General features: G+C 43.1%; 1 protein-coding gene across 1 annotated transcript in view; it reads left to right on the forward strand.

Moving 5' to 3' along the window:
* Positions 1 to 5,977: 5,977 nt before the first annotated feature.
* The window catches only part of LOC138788593 (contactin-4-like), a 177,077-nt gene continuing 161,804 nt past the window's right edge, over positions 5,978 to 21,250 (forward strand). Inside the window, exon 1 of the mRNA XM_069966625.1 lies at positions 5,978 to 6,053. The gene's annotated coding sequence lies outside the window, so the exon portion shown is untranslated. The remainder of the gene's footprint in view (positions 6,054 to 21,250) is intronic.

Genomic DNA, 21,250 nt, shown 5'->3' on the forward strand with positions numbered 1-21,250 from the left:
GTAGTTATATTCTTGTACATATGGACAGTATTACTGTATAGAAGTTATATTCTTGTACATATGGGGGCAGTATTATAGTAGCTATATTCTTGTACATAGGGGGCAGTATTATAGTAGTTATATTCTTGTACATAGGAGGCAGTATTATAGTAGTTATATTCTTATATATAGGGAGCAGTATTATAGTAGTTATATTCTTGTACATACAGTGCAATATTATAGTAGTTATATTCTTGTACATATGGACAGTATTACTGTATAGAAGTTATATTCTTGTACATATGGGGGCAGTATTATAGTAGCTATATTCTTGTACATAGGGGGCAGTATTATAGTAGTTATATTCTTGTACATAGGAGGCAGTATTATAGTAGTTATATTCTTGTACATAGGGAGCAGTATTGTAGTAGTTATAGTCCTGTACATGGGGGTTCAATATTATTGTAGTTGTACATAGGAGGAAATATTACATGCATTGGTCTCTATTAAGTCTGCACCCCCCCCCCCCCCCTGTGGCTGTACCATTGGCATCCTCTGGATTGTTGTCTCCATTAAGCAGATTGCAAAACTACATATATGACATATTATTGTAGTTATATTCTCGTACATAGGGCAGTATTATAGTAGCTATGCTATTGTCCATAGAGAATGGTATGGTAACAGCTATAGTATTTTCCCTAAAGAGCAGTATTTTATTAGTTATGTTGTGAAGAAAAAGGGATGCCTCTCCATCATTATCAAGCAGTAGGGAACTTATGTTCCACAGTCCCTTGGTCCTTTCATGCTCCCCCCCCCCCTTCTCTCAGCTCATTTTGTTAATTACTTCTTCTTATCTCTGGGCTCGCTCTCCTCTATCCGGTTATGTAACATAAAATGACAGCAATGTCTACTTGTGTTGTTCTTGCCTTGTCTACCATGAGCCGCTCACCTATCTTTCTTTCTGCTGCTCTGTAGGGACTCATTGCCCAGCTTTGCACTGAATAATGAATTCCTGCGCTCAGCACTTGCAGCAGATGCTTCCTCTGATCTGCAGACTTTTGTCAATGCCGACTGTCCCTGATTTCCAGGAAATGCTTGTCCCTAAAATTGTCCCTGGATTTTAATATTGATTGTCAGCCAAGTCATTTACCCTGGGGAAGTCAACTCCACAACCAGTACACACGCACTGTACAGATATGGCGGAGCTGATGATGTCATTATATAGCCTCTAGCTGCATTGTTTGTGCATTGTAATAAAACTCAAGGCAATAGACCAGGTCTGCTCACAAGCATGTAACACATGTTAGTATTATGCCCAAGTTACACACAGCCAGGGTACTACTAGTTGAGAGTGCCATCCCATAGCCACCAGGTTACTACAGCAGTTCAGAGACAAGACAGATATTGTTCAACAATACAACATACCAATTATAAACATATAGGGCACTATCGGCCTTTCGTCTATCTGAGGAAACTGAACCGGCACCTTATTGGTGGATCTGGTACAAATAGTACAAATATCAGGCCCCATGGGCGTAACTACCACTGCAGCAGACAGAGCTGCTGCTATGGGGCCCACCACACCAGGGGGCCCAATGACCCGTTCATGCAATACACTGGGCCCTCTGAGCTGTCTTCATTTGCAGCACCCAATGGCCTCCTGGGTTCTGCAAATGTCCCTATTAACTGCAGGCACTCTTGTAGTTATAACTACACTTCTCGGCTTAGTAGTCAGGGGTGGGGGCCCAATCGAAAGTTTGCAATGGGGCCCAGTCGTTTCTAGTTATGCTCCTGCCAGGCCGTGAAAGTTTTTTCAGCTTTAAGCCCCATGGATAGCCGAGTGCATGGGTCTCCAAACTGTGGCCCATCAGCTGTTGCAAAACCACATTTACCATCATGCCTGGAAGGCCAAATACAAATCTTTAGCTGTCCAGACATGATGGGAATTGGGGTATTGCAACAGCTGGAGGGATGCAGTTTGGAGACCCATGGTCAAGTGCCTATGTGTTCCAGTCATCTCCCTGTAAATCCCACCTACCGAGGATGCCATAGACTGGCGAAGCCCTAGAATTATCTCCCAGATGGTCAGATGCTTACACCAGCTATAGTAACACCTTCTTGCACCCTCTACACTGTAGTTACCCTTTACATAGTATATATAGTTACAGTCTCATAGTAAAGCCCGTACTGCCAGACCCACAGTAAATGGGCTTAGTGCCCCTCGCATTCAGGGAAGGACAACCCTAGACAGACGTCAAGGGTCTGTTCCTGTTCTAATGCTTTTGGAGCCTGGAGAATTGCTCTCCATCCATTCTTCTTTCCTTGCTGATTGATGTTAACTAGCATCACACCTAGCAGATCTATTACAGCTGTCACTTTCCTATATAGAATTCTGGAATTTCTGCATTCTCATTTATATCTTTGAATTCCTTGTTGCCATTAACCTCTCTCCCTTTGTTCAGTAATTACATGGCCTGTCATTCCTCCAGGTAGGCTAAATATTAATGAATTCCCTCTCCTTGTCTTTGTAGGGTACAGAACAAGGTGATGGCGTCTCTGCGGGATTAGACCCTCCTTTTTTTGTTGTTGTTTTTGTCCTGGATGCCACCTGGATTTTTAGCATAGGGGTGTGTAACCCTTTACCATCTGGTCTGAAGGTGCAAAAGTCGAGCTCCATGTCCCCAATCGGGCACTAAAAGGTTAAAGTCGTTTGTAAGACAGGATCCTCACTCAGGATCAATATCCTCGGCTAGCTGAAGGGAATTTCTGCTCATAAAGATAATGAAATAAGAAAAATCTGAGAGTGACAGGTAGCTGCAGTGTCCTGGGGAAAAAAAGGATGTAGGACAGAGATAGATTGCTCTAGTTTTAATTAACAGACAGGTCTTTACCCTAATCCTTACAGCGAGTGGTGAATCTGAAGGTGAAGTGCACCGCAGAGAGCTGGCCAGCCACGTATGACGGTCATTACTGACCATTGTACTGATATTGTCACAGTCTCGACACGAACAGCCTAAGATCTTCCGTCCAGGAGCTGCGATGAAATATAATGACCCTGCGGGATTGGAAACATTCATTTACATTACTGGATACTTTGTTCATGGAAAAATGATGAGGCCTCGAGTTTAACAAGGAGACTTATCACATGAGGTGTCACACGGTATACATTGTAATGTCTTCTACAGCAGATAAATTAAATGTCTATGAACATTTTGAAAAATAAATTTTAGTTTTAGGGTGACATTTCTTGGTTTGTCTTCTCCATCGGGAATGATGAGTGACACATTCCAAGCCTAGGTTGTAGGTATAGTAGCATTATTTCAATCCTCACTATTCTTGATGGACTCTATGGATTGCTTAACAAAACATGTTCCCACAGCAATAAGTTCCATGTTTGTTGGCAAACATAGAGGAGGAGGGGTCTGAGGTAAAACACAATTTTATCTCTATGTACCAACTTACATCCACCAATTGGATCAACCTTTCTGCCTTTCAGGAGAGCTGACCAAATTTGTCTTTTTTCAACCTTTCAGCCTCCTGTTGCTAATAAAAGCACAACTTTATTGCACACTCCAATAAAATGTACAGTAGAAAAGAGCGACATGTCCCTATTCCTGCACCAAGGCTAAAAGGTTGATCCAATTGGTGGATGTAATGCTGCGTTTACTCGAAACGATAATTGGCCCAATCGTACGATTAACGACGTCGGAGTAGCGATTTTTTTTTCATAACGATCAGCGTTTAGACGGTACGATATATCGTACGGAAATTCGTTTTGCGATCGCTTAAGCCTATCTCACACATTGGTTAAATCGGCGAACGACTGTTTACACGGAACGACGAGCGACGATTTTAGAACATGTTGTAAGATTAAAATGAACGATTTTTCGTTCGTCGTTTGATCGTTCGCAGCTTCTACACTTACGATTATCGTTCAAATTCGATCGTTATCGTGCGAATTCGCACAATAATCGTTCTGTGTAAACGCAGCATAAGTTGGTGTTTTCTGGGCAATCGCATCATGACGGATGACAAATGCGAGATCACAAGCCAGGCTTCGGTACTTCTACTCAATACAAATGATTCATAGAGTTGTGCCTAGTTCAGCACAACCTAACCAGGTTATTGCCATTTAATGAATGGCACCTGTTTCTTGATCCACTGAAGGTACTACACTATAGTGCGTCCGTTTTTTGTATGTGTGTCTATCTGTTGTTTATCTAAAATCTGTAACAAGCAACCTACCCACTATGTACTAAGAGGGAAACAATCAGCAGGTTAGAAGCATCTAACCTGCTGATATCTCCCTATTGTTCACAGGGCTCTGAGGATGAAGAAAGTTTTCCTACCTTGATCCTCCGAGCTGTTTTTGTGATATCTCTTAGTTATTTTATAGGCTAATGAGGCTCTTTGGTGTACTGGGGGCGTGACTACCAACCTAAGGGCACTGATCTTCCCTGGCCAGTGTCTTCTAATGATTATTATATTATAATGCACAAGCCAGGTAGGAAAGCAACAGAAAAGTCACCAGCAACACTCACCAGTCTTCAGGCAATATGTTACTTTTTTCAGGATGACATCAAACAGGTTGGTGTGGGGCAACGGGAAACAGATCCAGCAGGCCTAAGGGGCACCGCATCTGCTGGATCTGTCTCCCCCTGCCCACACCAACCTGTTTGATATCATCCTGAATAAAGGAACATACTTCCTGAAGACTGGTGAGTGCTGCTGGTGACTTCTCTGTTGCTTTCCTACCTGGCTTGTGCATTAGAAGGAAATGTAAAAAACAAACCAAAGTCTCATAATTAGTACTTAAAACATATTTATGTATATGTATGTATGTAGGTATCCTCGCCTCTCCCATTGTTTACCCCTCCTCTGTGTCTATCTTTACTTGTCCAGCTTTGTTAACCTTCTCTGTCTATTCACTTCTCCCTCCTCTGTATCCATCCTGCCTATTCTTATGTCTATCCTTCCATCCTCCTCCTATATACAAAATTAGTTTATATAAGTTTCTCTCTGCAACCCGCCTCTGTGTCCCTCCTCATCCCTCCTCTGTGTCTATCCTCATCTCTCCTCTTTGCCCCTCCTCTGTGTCTATCCTCTCCTCCTCTGCACCCCTCCTCTGTGTCTATCCTCTCCTCTGTGTCTATCCTCTCCTCCTCTGCACCCCTCCTCTCGGTCTATCCTCTCCTCCTCTGCACCCCTCCTCTGTGTCTATCCTCTCCTCCTCTGCACCCCTCCTCTCCTGTGTCTATCCTCTCCTCCTCTGTGTCTATCCTCTCCTCCTCTGCACCCCTCCTCTCCTGTGTCTATCCTCTCCTCCTCTGTGTCTATCCTCTCCTCCTCTGCACCACTCCTCTGGGTCTATCCTCTCCTCCTCTGCACCCCTCCTCTGTGTCTATCCTCTCCTCCTCTGTGTCTATCCTCTCCTCCTCTGTGTCTATCCTCTCCTCCTCTGTGTCTATCCTCTCCTCTGCACCCCTCCTCTGGGTCTATCCTCTCCTCCTCTGCACCCCTCCTCTAGGTCTATCCTCTCCTCCTCTGCACCCCTCCTCTGGGTCTATCCTCTCCTCCTCTGCACCCCTCCTCTGTGTCTATCCTCTCCTCCTCTGTGTCTATCCTCTCCTCATCTGTGTCTATCCTCTCCTCCTCTGCACCCCTCCTCTAGGTCTATCCTCTCCTCCTCTGCACCCCTCCTCTAGGTCTATCCTCTCCTCCTCTGTGTCTATCCTCTCCTCCTCTGTGTCTATCCTCTCCTCCTCTGCACCCCTCCTCTGTGTCTATCCTCTCCTCCTCTGTGTCTATCCTCTCCTCCTCTGCACCCCTCCTCTGTGTCTATCCTCTCCTCCTCTGCACCCCTCCTCTCGGTCTATCCTCACCTCTCCCTCCTCCGTCCTCTTTGCTGTAAGAGGAGGGATTTTCTCGCTCATCACCGGGTCTCTAAGTCTCTGACGTTCAATGTTCGTGCCCAGTCTAGCTATCCTGCTCTGTGCCAGCTCCGTGCCCAGCTCCAATCTCCCATCGGTGAGCCCGAGGAGGAGGAGAGGGATCCCGGGACCCGCTGACTGCAGGTGAGGGGCGGGGGAGGGGTGAGGATGGAGGTGTCAGCCTCCTCTGCTGCACTGGGCAGCTCTGGTGCCGGTGCCCGGGGGTGTCCTCCTCCTGCTGCCGCTGCTGCTGTCAGGCATGCATTGTGTACACAGCCTGCAGCACTCAGCACTGTGTGCCACTTACTCAGCGTATCCTATGCTTAGTGGTATCCCCATCATTATCTATACTGGATATCCAATAGCAGTCTATGTATTCCATCATGCCTCTGGATCACTAAATATAGACAGGTGACATTGGCTGACACTGGGGGTGTGGAGGCTGGCTCCTATTACTTTTTGGAGTCCTAGGGAATCTATTAGAAATACCTAGCTCCCCCTCCTCTCAGTAGTAATAGGCTGGTGACATTTTCTGCAGGTCATGGTGCAGAGGATCCAACATCACACTAAGTAAATCTGATTAATGACCGTGATATTTAAGAGTTGTTTATGTCTAATATGTGATGTATAACATGTATGTCTATCTAGCTAGCTACCTCATATCAATCTATTTATCAGATCTATCTATTATCTATCTATATCTTTGTTATGTATGGTATCTATTTTATATCTATCTATCTATCAACTATCTATGACATCTATCTATTATCTATCTATATCTTTGTTATGTATGGAATCTATCTTATATCTATCATCTATCTATCTATCTATCTATCTATCAGATCTATCCATTATTTATCAATATCTCTGTTATGTATGGTATCTATCTTATATCTGTCTATTTATCTTTATTATGTGTGTCTGTCTATCTCATATCTATCAATCTTCTATGTCTCTCATGTCTTTCAATATCTATCTATCTATTTATCTGTCTATCTCATATCTATATTTCTTCTATCTATCTATCATCTATCTATTCTATCTATCTATCTCATATCTATATTTCTTCTGTCTCTCCTATCTATCTATCTATCTATCTATCTCATATCTATATTTCTTCTGTCTCTCCTATCTATCTATCTATCTATCTATCTATCTATCTATCAGATATTTCTGATGTTACATTTACTGTCTATAACACCTGTATGTAAACCCATGGGAGTTGTAGTCCATGCCCTATCCGGCACTGAAGATGTCTGTGACTGTGGTGTGATCTGCCCTGTCTGCTATGGGCTTGGACACTACATTCCCCCACTCCTGCTTACAGCTCCTTTTTAATGATACCTTTTTATAAGCAGAAGTGTCTTCTGCCTTCTGAGATGTGGCAGTAAGGAAAAAGGGTTAAATATATGTGTGTGTGTGTTTTAGGATTAGAGGGTGAAGAGGGAAGATTCTCAGGAGACATGATGGGAGATAGAAGACTCCATCACTAATTGTAATGTTATTCCTATATAACCCAAGGCAGTGACAGTCCCTCTGGCTGCGACAATTAGCACCGGGCCAGAGAAAGTTGTGCAGCAGTAGCCCTGGACAGTGACGGCCATGGGCAGGGATGACAATTATATTGTATATCATGGCGTAAAACCAGGAGCAAATGGACAAATAGACAGAGGACTTTAGATTGGAGACACTTAAATAAGCGGTCCTTGTTTATGTGAACTCCTTGTATAATAAAAAGTTCCACATTGGGGGGAATCTATTTAGTATGGTGTGTCATCCTATGGTTGTCCTTCACATTACAGTGGAATAAGACACAGGGGGCACAGGCATCTTAATCAATTTAGCACTTATGTGGATGTCCATATGCCAAAAACTGGAACCTCATAGCTGCTAGAGATTTCCATTCCAGTTGACCCCGTATCTGGTGAACGAGTTAGATCACTAAGTCCCCCCATCCCCCCAATTTTATGATTATTGTTTGACCAAAGTGGCATTCAAGGTTTTGCACTATAGGGGCATATCAGCAGGCTACATATTTCTAACCTGCTGATAGTTTCCTTTTAAGATGATTTTTGTCTAATACTGTAAATATTCTGGTAAATTTGTATGCAATGTATCTTTTGTATCAATCAAAGCCATTGTAGCAATTAGCAACAACGGCCGTAATTGATACAAAAGATACCTTGTGTGAACTTAGCCGTACTCTGTGTGAAATCCCTGCCCTTCAGTGTGGAAGGTGCCTTTACACAGACAGATTATCTGGCAGATTTTTTTAAGCCAAAACCAGAAATGGATTTGAAAAGGGGAGAAATTTCCACTTTCCCACTATGTTATATATCTGCTTATGACCGGTTAAGCCTTCAATTATTCCGTATCTGTCAGGTGATCAGTTTTAATCCATTTCTTAGCTGGATCTGGTGCCTAAAAAGTTGAGTAATATTAACCAATATGATTGCCAGGACAGCTCCCAGACTGGTGGATAGCCAACCTTTCCAGACTGCTGAATATTAAGATAATGCAGTGAAGTTTCCGTTAGACACGCAACATTGTTCCATGACAAGGAAGGTTTGGGAACCAATGCGGGACCAGTTATTACAGCCATAATGTTGGATTTATTGCTGGAGTATTTTGGGGGGGCTGACTATAACCATTCCTTTGCTCCCTCAATGATGTCACACAGCGAGTGACATCATAAAAGATAATTTACATGTAATCCTGAGTTTTTACTGACACTATGGACTTAGTACTTAAAGTGGTCCATAGTATAAAGATAGCCGGCAGATCAGTGGAAGTTAGAAGAAGAGAATGGAGGTGAAATATCCCCTAGAATTAATTAAGCATTTCTTTTATTTTCTATGGGACTTCTAAACATGGCTGAGTTTAGGCTGCTTTTGCTGCCTGTTCTCAGAATTGGTGGGGGCTCCAGCGGTCAGACCCCTAGTGATCAGCCAGTTATCCCTTTAAATAGGGAATAACTTAAAAAGGCACTGTCACTGTAAAAAAAAAACTTAATACATGTCAGAGAGTTCAACCAAGGGAAAAGGAAGATGGTAAAAGGTATGGGTAACTTTAAAGCTTTGTTTCCACCTACTGATCCAGTTACATCAGACAAGCTAATCTACCCTAAAAAGGTAACTTTTTCCTCTTAATTACGGTATGCGCCTAATATTTGCTCACTGTATGGCGCTGTATTTTGGCACTAAATGATAATGTTATTTGTACACTGTATGGTACTAGTATTTAGATCAGCACTTCTTATAAACTGTGAGGTGCAGGATGTCTGCCTGTGCCGACCTTAGCACACAGCAGAAACTCCAAAGAAGAGACTACAGTGATGATGACAGCCCTGCATCATCAGTGTAGGCTCCCTACAAACAGTAGGTTAAGGATATGGATGATGTCATTATGACACGACCTTGATTTCCTAGGTCCTTAAACTAGGGGGCAGTAGAGAAGAACTGAAGGAATGCAGAGGAGCTGCTGAAATGTGTGTGTGTGGAGAGGAGGCATGGGAAAGAGTAGCTGCCACAGGTAGAAGAGGAGGTAAAGGAGGGAGCCAGTGCTGCTCTGTGTATTTGTATGTGTGTCTTGTCTGTGAGTGTGTGTGTGTGCGTGTGTGTAAAAACTGCCAGGTGAGTAGAGGGGTGGGTTATGGAGACAGGAGTGCTGCACTGTGGTGCTGTTCTACAGGTATAGCAGTGTGTATTAGTGCAGTGTGATGTCGGGTTAGGCTGTGTTCACATCACGTTTTAGCGCCACGTCAGGCTACACGTCGAGAATCAATGAAAAAAGGATGATGATGTGCAGCCCGATGTGCGGCCGATGGCCCCATTGACTTGAATGGGCAGGACAGAGTCATTTTGTAACTACATTCTGTTCATTTGGCCGACATGTACTTCTTTTGTGCAGGACTCAAAAGCGTGGTCTTCCAGGCTTTTGAGTCCTGCACAAAAGAAGTATCCGTTGGGCAGATGGACAGAAGAGAGTCACAAAATGACTCTGTCCAGCCCATTCAAGTCAATGGGGCCATCGGCCGCACATCGGGCTGCACATCAGTATCCTTTTTTCAATGATTTTCGATGTGTAGTCTGACGTGGGGCTAAAACGTAATGTGAACATAGCCTTATACAGGTGGACACATGTATACATACTTAGGCACTTTATGGTGCCATTAATTAAAGTGTCACTGTTGTTTAATTTTTCTTTAAGTACAGGCGATTTTAAGAAACTTTGTAATTGGGTTTATTAGCTGAAAAATGCATTTTTATCATGAAAAAGCAGTTTAAAGCTCTCCCCCTGTCTTCATTGTTCTCTATGGAGAGGGGAGGGGTGGAGAGAAATGAGGCACCAAAACAGGACAACAGAGTTAATTTACAGCTACCCACCCACGCTAGACCCGGAAGTGTAGTGCTCTATACTCACCTGGTTCGTGTCGACCCCCGTCCGCCATCTTGTAACAATGATGTCATCGTCGGGCGGCCGGACGAACCGCTCCGACCGTCCCTACTGCCGGCCGCCCTCTGCCGCATCATCAGCTGCTCAGCCGCCATTGGCTGAGCATAACTGATTTCCTGATAATGAGCAGTGAATGAAAGAGAGTAGGGAGGGGGTGGACCTGGGAAAAGTCTTTTTAAATGCAGATAATGGCATATTTGCTTAAAAAAACCCAATTACAAAGTTTCTTAAAATTGCCTGGGCTATTGATTTCTGCAAAAAAAAAAAACGACAGTGACAGTTAAGCACTACATGAAACTAATATTTGGGTACTGTATGACACCACTTTTTGGCATGGTATGAACTTTAATATATGGTTAGGGAAAGAACTACAAAATAGTAAAATCTTGATCACTCAATGGTTAGGGGATAGGTTGTATAACCCTCCCTCCCTGATGACTACAGAAAGCAGCGCCCTGTGTGAGGCACAGTCTATTATATTGTGTGTATATTAGGTGCAGACTCCCTCACTGATCCTCTTCTGATGAAATTGTCGATCTGGCTAAGCAGATTATAAATGTGTATGTTCTGAGGAGGAGGCGACGCGGATGGAGGACATTCTGTCAGACACACAGGTTCATATCTGTGGATCTCGCTGCATAGCATCTCTAGTGAGATGGTGGCATCTCTGCGGGAAGGTGCTGCATGTTTCTTGGAGAATTTTACTCGTCACCTTTTCTATAAACATATGGACTGTGAACGTAGCTGTATTAATATCAGTTATGTGCTTATCTGTGGATGAGGAGGTGGAATGAAATAATTACACAGCGATGCATAGAGGAGCTCTGGTGAGAGTCTAGTGGAGATTACATGTGATATGTAGCCTTATTTGAGGTCAGGTATGGGACTATGGAGGACTGTGATGCTGGATGCCTTGGCCAGGAGTAATGTGGGGCATGAACTTCTGGATTCTAGTTTTGTGATCAATAAGGGAATGGCTGTGAAGCTCGGCACGGGGTATATGGATATTTATGATTCAGTAATGGTGGGAGGGGGGTTGAGCTTTAGTGCTGACAACTTGTTAAGTGCATGGTATTTCTTTTTGATTACTGAAGCTTTATCTATGGGAAGTACATCACGTGTCAGCATGTCATTACCCTGTACCCCAAGTGTCAGCGTGTCATTACCCTGTACCCCAAGTGTCAGCGTGTCACTACCCTGTACCCCAAGTGTCAGTGTGTCATTACCCTGTACACCAAGTGTCAGCATGTCATTACCCTGTACCCCAAGTGTCAGCGTGTCATTACCCTGTACCCCAAGTGTCAGCGTGTCATTACCCTGTACCCCAAGTGTCAGTGTGTCATTACCCTGTACACCAAGTGTCAGCGTGTCATTGCCCTGTACACCAAGTGTCAACGTGTCATTGCCTTGTATACCAAGTGTCAGCGTGTCATTGCCTTGTACAGTGTACCAAGTGTCAGTGTGTCATTGCCCTGTACACCAAGTGTCAGCGTGTCATTGCCCTGTACACCAAGTGTCAACGTCTCATTGCCTTGTATACCAAGTGTCAGCGTGTCATTGCCTTGTACAGTGTACCAAGTGTCAGTGTGTCATTACCCTGTACACCAAGTGTCAGCATGTCATTGCCCTGTACACCAAGTGTCAACGTGTCATTGCCCTGTACACCAAGTGTCAGCGTGTCATTGCCTTGTACAGTGTACCAAGTGTCAGTGTGTCATTACCCTGAACACCAAGTGTCAGCGTGTCATTACCCTGTACACCAAGTGTCAACGTGTCATTGCCCTGTACACCAAGTGTCAGCGTGTCATTGCCTTGTACAGTGTACCAAGTGTCAGTGTGTCATTACCCTGAACACCAAGTGTCAGCATGTCATTGCCCTGTACACCAAGTGTCAGCGTGTCATTGCCTTGTACAGTGTACCAAGTGTCAGTGTGTCATTACCCTGAACACCAAGTGTCAGCATGTCATTGCCCTGTACACCAAGTGTCAGCGTGTCATTGCCTTGTATACCAAGTGTCAGCGTGTCATTGCCCTGTACACCAAGTGTCAGCGTGTCATTGCCTTGTATACCAAGTGTCAGCGTGTCATTACCTTGTATACCAAGTGTCAGTGTGTCATTACCTTGTATACCAAGTGTCAGTGTGTCATTACTCTGTATACCAAGTGTTAGTGTGTCATTACCCTGTACACCAAGTGTCAGCATGTCATTGCCCTGTACACCAAGTGTCAGCGTGTCATTACCTTGTATACCAAGTGTCAGTGTGTCATTACTCTGTATACCAAGTGTCAGTATGTCATTACCCTGTACACCAAGTGTCAGCGTGTCATTGCCTTGTATACCAAGTGTCAGTGTGTCATTGCCCTGTACACCAAGTGTCAACGTGTCATTGCCTTGTATACCAAGTGTCAGCGTGTCATTACCTTGTATACCAAGTGTCAGCGTGTCATTACCTTGTATACCAAGTGTCAGTGTGTAATTACCCTGTACACCCTTGCTTGGTCATCTTTCTCTCTGGGTAGACATGGGGGTGCTTTGGGTTCTGGATGACTGGTAATATTTTGTGATCTGTAATCAGCATGTGCTGTGGATGCTACACTGTGGGAATGTTGCTGTATCCTAGAGAACACTGACAGTCCCTTCTCCATGTGCTCCTTGTGTCCCGGCTCCATATACTCCTCATGGCCCAGCTCTCTCATATTGCCATACAATCTGCTTCCTTGGGTTGTTTTCATTTTGGGCATCGTCTGAGTTGACAAACAGCAGCTGAAGACAGATAACAATTTCCTGCTCGTCTTATCTGTCCGCGTTCCAATGTCACAGAAATATTGGAAGATAACATGGCGACGGCGTGTGAAGTCATTCCCAGTGTGGCGCTTCAATGTGATTCCTTACTTAATGTTATTGTCTTACAGATTGCTCTCTATGGTCTTTGCTATTTTATCGCCAAATGTCCATAATTTTCCAGAGATAGATTTTTTCTTCTTTATAAATGCTTTCTTGTTTCATATTGGAAAATACAATCCACAGAATAAGGTGTTCATGTTGGGGGATATTTATTAGTACTGTCTTCAGACTGTATAAAACTAAATGAGACAGGCAGCAGTTGTGCCAGATGTATGACAGTGGCGCATGCTGCATGCTGTAGCACATCTTACTACATATAGTGACGCTTCTAGCAGCCAGCCACCTGAATTTGAACAAAAAATATACACAATGTGGGTTAAAGTCCCTAGCCCTGTCCCCTATTTCTTTGTTATTCCTCAGCATGGCTTCCCATCTTATTCCTACTCCCCAGCATGGCTTCTTTCTTCTCAGCATGGTTTTCCATCTCTTTCTCTCTTCACCATTATGGCTCCTTCTCATTTCTGATCCCCATCATAGCCCTTTATCCCATGATGTCCCCCAGTATGACTCCTCCCTGTATTCTATAGTTTCATCTCTTATTTCTAGTTGTTATCATGGATCATAATCTCATTCCTGGTCATCAGCATGGCTCCTGGCTCATTCCTCATCCTCAGCATGACTCTCTTTTATTCCTCGTCCTTATGGACATGGATCCCCATCTCATTCATGCTCCCCAGGTAGCTTCTTGCTCATTACTAATCCTAAGTGACTCCTATCATTCCCTCACTTGCCGGTCGCCTCTTCCCTCTTGCTGCAGTCTGGCAATGCAACACACTTCGGATCATTAGCCATATAATTCTTAGCGCATAGTCCAATGTGTCATCTTTTCAATCAGGGTTCCAACTGGTTCAGTAAAAGAGTGGTCTATTCATAGAGTGGCGGCTTCTACAGACTGTAATGAGAGTAGAGGCTCATTAATTATTCTGGCTTATTTCTGACTCTTCGGCTATCTGGGCACCACCATATCCCTTCCACTAAATGCTGTCCACTTTTATTGGCACTTTTAATAAGATATTAAAATTCAAAAACTTAAAAAAAAAAAAAAGTTTGCACAAATGTGTGGTGTGCGAGTGAGTTGTGACAGCTCAGTCAAAGATGGTATTGTCGTTATGCGAGTGCTTGTCCAGCACATAGGTGTGATGTTAGTACCTGCATTGTTTATGTGCCTGGCTGTGTTCCCCAATGTCCGGTGACCTGCCAGGTTGTAGTGGAAATTGACCCACCCGGACTATTGGTACTGCCACCCACAGAAAGGGGAAAAATAATCCAAGGTGTATGGTTTGTGTGTATGGGTGCTTGTGTGTACGAAGTATGACAGAGTCCCAGTGATGTAAAAAATTAAAAAAAACTTTACTGTCAAGTTCTTCAGGATAACAATACACTTTTGAAGAGTAGATACATTTTTGACACAGACTTTAATGCTTAAACTTGTTGTGTTTAAGGAGGTGCTGGAGAAGTAGAATAGTAGAGAGGTAGTTGTAGCGGTGCTTAGAGAGTAGAGTAGAGGAGTTTGCCGGAGGAGCCCCAACCCAATGTAGCTGTGTACTCTGCCGAAACTTGAAGAAATATACTTTATAGTGAGATACTTGTACTTGTAGTTGTGTTTAGACTGTGTCTGACCCCCTTGTGCCCTACAGTGTCGAGTTACCTGTCCTGTCAGGGTACTACAAGCCCCAGACATTGTTACCTGGGCCTAGCTAAGTGTTCGGGGGTGTCCCAGTTACTTGCACTGCGAGATATGTAGATAGGATATGTAGACCTTCTTTACGGTAGCTTTGTCCTATCTAGGCTAGTTCCTCTTGTGTTCAGGATACTGCCCTGCTCCTTTTAGATGTGTTCTCGGTGTGGGTTAGGGTGTTCCTTGACTTGTCTTCCTTTAAAGTGCTTAGCACTTCATACTGAACATAGTGGTAGTAGTCAAAGAACTGGTTGTCTCTAGCGGCATCTACACACCTAAGTGTCTAGACTAGACTGCACACTGTTGTCCCTGACAGGGGTCCCAGCAGCAGCCAGGCGCTGGCTTAACTACAGCAGGAACTGTAGGTTTTGTGTCTTCCCTTTCTGAGAATCTAGTAAGAACTGAGTGGTGGGGATGAGTGTGTGCATAAAAAAAGAAGAAAAGAGATATATTAGAAGTAGAGAGTATCTCCTATTGGTCAAGAACAGTGTTTCTCAACTCCAGTCCTCAAGACCCACCAACAGGTCATGTTTTGTGGATATCCCATACAACGAACAGCTGTAGCATTTACTGGTGCACTGATTATAATTATATAACCTGTGAAATCCTCAAAACATAACCTGTTGTTGGGACTTGAGGACTGGAGTTGAGAAACACTGGTCAAGAATAACACATGGTATACATAAAACCTTAACCCATTACTGACTTCATCTGTGCACTACATCGACATATAAAGTACTGACACCTAGTGGCAAAACTTCAGACTACTTCATCACCACTTTTAAACCTGAAAGAGGAATCTTTTTCAGAGGTGCACAGGAGAAATAAAACCCACTGTGGTGGGACACCACAAATGTGAAAAATAATTGCAAATTCAGTATACCAGAAAACTGATGTGAAATTCCCCTTTATGTGTAATATGTAATCTCCCTCAATTTATTTATAAAATGAGGTCTTAACAGGAAATGCCCAATCCACAACATCACTCCCTTCACTTTAGTGAGTGTTCCTCTTTATACATAATCCATTTCACTGTCCATAGAATGATAAAGGACTCCACTTATACAGCATATGTAAATACACAGTAGCTTAATCATTACATAATGAAAAGCTCTGTAAGGGTATCTGCACACTATGTCCGCCCAAAAGAATGGACAGGTTCATTCTACAGGTGTACATTGAAATCCGCCTGACCATAGAATGAAGTCTATAGGACAAGTGGAGAGTGAAGCAGGAGCTGGCAGGGATGGGATGCGGAATCCGCAGCAAGTTATCCCCGTGATTTCCGTAGTGTGCACATGCCCTAACAGTTTTTGCATTTTACTACAAGATCCTGCTTTCTGTCAGTGAACAGATGCACTCCTCCTGTTTAAATTTTGACCTAACGCTTACTATAGATGACGGTTTGTTACATTTGGTTTTATGCTGCTTTTACACGGAACGATTATCGTGCGAATTTGCACGATAACGATAGAATTTGAACAATAATCGTACGTGTAAACGCAGCGAACGATCAAACGACGAGCGAGAAATCGTTCATTTTGATCTTTCAACAACTTCTCAAATCGTCGTTGATCGTTCGCAAAAAATTCGTAGATCTTTCCGTGTGAACAGTCGTTCGCCGATTTTTAACCAATGTGTGAGATAGGCTTAAGCGATCGCAAAACGATTGCACAACGAATCTTCCATACGATATAGCATACCGTCTAAATGCTGATCGTTATGAAAAAAAAATCATTACTCCAACATCGTTAATCGTACGATCGGGCGAATTATCGTTTCGTGTAAATGTAGCATTAGTCTAAGCAATCCCCAATCCCTAGCCTGGATACATTTTAACTGCACTGACACATTGTAACAAACCATCAAGATGTGTGCCGCTAATGTGGATTGCCTAGACTGGGTAGACTCTCAGCTGCCAGAAGTAGTAGAGTTTCACTTTAAACTTTAACATGTTTGATAAATCTCCCCCCAAAGAATAAATGTTACTTAGTTACCACACATTGTTACCTATAGCATGGTTTTGGTTAAATATGCTGGAAACTGTGTTATTCAGTCTTTTCCAACCTAATGTTCCAATAATTTGTTTAGTCTCCTTTCTGGTTGTGAGATACAGCAACATACAGTATACTCGGTCACACCTAAATCCTGTGGCTATTTAATCATTTTCTCTCTTTGGCTGGACAGATCATGCTTTATTGATCAGCATTTTATGACATTCAGTTAAGCTTGCACAGTGCATAGTGTTTTAGGATTTGGGGGCCACAAAAGGGTACTTCAGAGGAAAAAAAAATGTTTAAAATTTATCAGCTGCTGTATGCCCTGCAGAAAGTGGTGTAATCTTTCCATTCTGACACAGTGCTCTCTGCTGCCACCATGTCAGGAACTGTTTAGGGAAAAGGAGGTTTTCTATGGGGATTTGCTACTGCTCTGAACAGTTTCTGTCATGGACAGAGGTGGCAGCAGAAAGCACTGTGTCAGACTTGAAAGAATACACCACTTTTTGCATACAGCAAAGTACTAGAAGTGGGCTTGAGGTTTTTTTTTAAGAAGTAATTTACAAATCAGTATAACTTTATCAGTATAACTTTCTGACACCAGTTAATTTGACAACTATCTTTTTTTTCTGGAGTACCCCTTTAAAGGCAAACATGAAGAGGATGCCAACCTCAGGATAACAATATCCAATACCCAGTGGTCTCTTTCTATGGGGAAAGGCATATTAGTAAACAATGGGGCTATCCACCTAGGAAACAATGCTGCCCTTTAATTGGGATAAATGGGTATGTGGTGTGTGAAAATGCACCAGGGGGTATGGGAATTTATTTTCATTTTTCCTGTATATTCACAGTTTGGTTGAGCAATATCCCCCATACAATTAGACGAGAATAGGACTTTCCCTGGGGAAGCGAGATGTAACCAGCCTCCAGCACTGACCAGTTTTCTAACATTCTATGATTTTTCCACAGTGCAATAAACCTCCATCCTGACCTCTATTTCTAGTCTCTTTTCCACTGAAGCACAGCTGTGAATGGTTTGAGGGAGGGTATGATCGGGATTGTAGAATATGTGACCAGGCTTTTAAAATCCCCATTGATGCTTTTGTGTTCAAAGATATTTTCCTGTTAATATTGATCCCCCTGTATCTGCTCTGTGAGGGTTTTTAGATATTCCAAGAAACATTGTTACTATCAATGACTGTTTAGGTACATGGGTCATGGATCAAGAATATGAAGTCTTGTTTGAATACTAGAAAACTAACACCTAAATAATGTGATCCACTCCTAGACATGAAACCATGCAATGTCAGGTTAATAGTGGAACCACCTAGTCAAGATGTGGAACCAGTCAAGGTCTCTGGTTATATGAATCTTATAGATGGCATTCAACTAATCCCCTATATTTTACTGCAGCTATGGTGTTATGAATAGCAAGCTTGGTAAAGTGGAAGAATAGTGGGCAATAAGTGGTTAGACCTGTTGGGATCTTTCTCCCTTAAATGATGGTGTCCCTGAGAGGTATCTTCTTAACATGGATGGAATAGCATTGTGGTGTTGGCTTTACTAGAAGAATAGTTTCTTATAGGAACCCTGTGAGGGAATGCTCTTACTGCGGAGGGCTTCCTGATTTGCACAGTTATTGTACTGTAAGATATAGTATCACTTGCATGGTGCTCACCTATGAAAGTGCTGAAATTATTTTTAGCGGGATAGGTCATCAGTCCCTTTCAGAGGCCAAGAGAGCAGGGGCTAACCATAACACTGAGTGCTACAATGTAGTTTGCCCTAAAGGAGCGAAAGAGTTGCCAGCCCCATGCTACCCTGAACTACTTTACCCAGTTTCTCTCTGCTGAGAGGCTGCTGCTGCCGAGGAACTGGGCTAGGTAAGCAAGCTCTAAAAAGACCAGTAATGCCTTGAAGAAGGATCATGGTGGTCTGGGCAGGATAGAAAAGTTGTATATAGAGAACATCTCAGAGAAGTCACCTGTGCGTCACTGGATGTGATTGTTGTATACTGTGTCCATGACTGTGTCTGATCAACAATGTATTCTCCTGTGGGTTGTGTAGCACTAAATTTCATCTAAAAAGTAATATCCATCCAAGGACAGAGTGTCACTAAGCCAGTGCAACCAGGCCTAGCAAACAATATACAGTATGTGTTATGCATGAGGAGTGGTGGAAGGGGTTGGGGATGGATGAGGATATAGTATATAACCTGTACATACATCCCAACTTTTTGAACGGCCAAAGAGGGACACTTGTGGTTGACGCTAGGAACATTTTACCGACATTTCTTTTTAAGTCAAGGATTTATTCACACATACAGGATCTACTACTATCTAATTACAGACCCGCAACTGCGGACAGCATTACAAATGTGTTTTAGTTACAATCCGCATTTGCAGGAAGTCACTGTCATATAGGTGACATGGACGCACAATGGCTTGGATCATGTCCCTAAAAGGATCTGTAACACCTACAGATGTGTGTATGGGGCCATAGAAATCAATTAGTTTTTATGTGTGAAAATATGTGAGAAAGGGGCCATAATGTCACATGATTCATCTCAATATAACAATTTTTAGGATCCAACTTGCACCACATGATAGAATAATATGCAAGTTTGAGTCTATTATACAGTAAGAATTCAGACACCATTATTAATTCCAATCTAATTCGTAGGTCAAAAAGAGGGACATGTAAGGGGTAAAGAGGGACATGGGTCAAAAGTAGGCACTGTCCCTCCAAAAGAGGGACACTTAGGAGGTATGGTATATATATATATATGTGTAAGGGGATAGGCTGCCAATTCTTCATCTGCAGGAACTATCTTATGTAAATAGTCACCGGTCACTTTAAATGGACATATAGCATATAAGAGACTCTTCAGTGTATTTTTTGTCTGTTCTGACTTTGTACATGTATGTATGTATTTATGTAGCTACGTATGTGTATTTACGATGTTTTACTGCAGGAGCTAAGTCAATGGGTCACAAATCCAGTGTTACCGTCATGTTAGATTATAGTGGTTGGCAGCAGTAATTTAAACCTTCTGGACTGTCAACCACAGGGATTGGTATAGGTGTTGGCAGGACAGGCATGGTGGCTCTGATGCTTTGCATTGGCACACTAAGGGGGAGGAGCAGTGACTAGCATAGAAAAGTCTATCCTGGGGCTTGGGAGATCGGGCTGTGAAAAAGGGTGGCTTCCAGTGTTTGGTAGGGTCCTGTAAGTAGATCACTCTAGGGCATTGCTTCTTAAACGTTTTCTACTGGAGCCTCACACAACCAACAAAATGATGCCTGGGACTCACCAGACTGACCAAGAGGATGCCGAGGCCTCACCATCTATGGTGAAAGTATATTAAAACTATTGCTCAGTCTACTCTCCATTTGTCTCCTAATCTCTGTATGATATTAAATAAGTACAAAATGAGTCAGTAATGTTCCTAAACCTGAGATTGTTGCAGTCAGGGAAAGGACTGTGCAGCCTATTGTCACTTTTGTGAGAACTGCCTCCCAAAGCTACGCCTCACCAGCAACTAGGGGACGCCTCACTGGTGAGGCCAGCCTCACAGTTTGAGAAGCACTGCTCTAGGGATACTGCTGAGATTTAGTAACTAAGTCAGCTCGGTATGGGTAACCTATAAGGAAGAACAGTGGAGTGCTCAAACCCTAGGCAGGCTGTAGTAAGGTTGACATCTTAGTAAAATCCTTAGTTTTGGCGGGCCATTAAATTGCTATAGTTGGATCAGCCTTGTATAGTGACCTGGAAAGTTAGTCATGTAATGTGGGATTTGTATAGTTTCCTGGTTTTGTCAAGCCTGGAAGTAGTAGACTGGGCCTGGTAGACAGTAAAAGGGGGTTTCCTGAGAGTGGGGTCCATAGAAGCAAGGTGGTCCCCTAGTTGTGTTGGTTGGAAACATTGATGTAAGTCTAATGGCATGAGTAGGGAGCCCCCTGGATATGGCACAGAATTACTTGGATGTCAGAGATTTTAAAGGGGTTATTCAGCAAAAATGTGTTTCTTTCAAATCAACGGTTTTCTGAAAGTTATATAGATTTGTAATTTACTTCTCACATAATTATCAGCTGCTGTATGTCCTGCAGAAAATGTTGTTTTCAGTCTGAGACAGTGCTGCCACCTCTGTCCAAGACAGGAACTGTCCAGAGCAGGAAAGGTCTTCTATGTGGATTTGCTACTGTTTTGGACAATTCCTGTCTTGGACAGGGGTGGCAGCAGAGAGCACTGTGTCAGACTGAAAAAAAAAAAATTCCTGCAGGACATACAGCTGATAAGTATG

This window comes from Dendropsophus ebraccatus, chromosome 4 (assembly GCF_027789765.1).
Source record: "Dendropsophus ebraccatus isolate aDenEbr1 chromosome 4, aDenEbr1.pat, whole genome shotgun sequence".
NCBI lineage: Eukaryota > Metazoa > Chordata > Amphibia > Anura > Hylidae > Dendropsophus > Dendropsophus ebraccatus.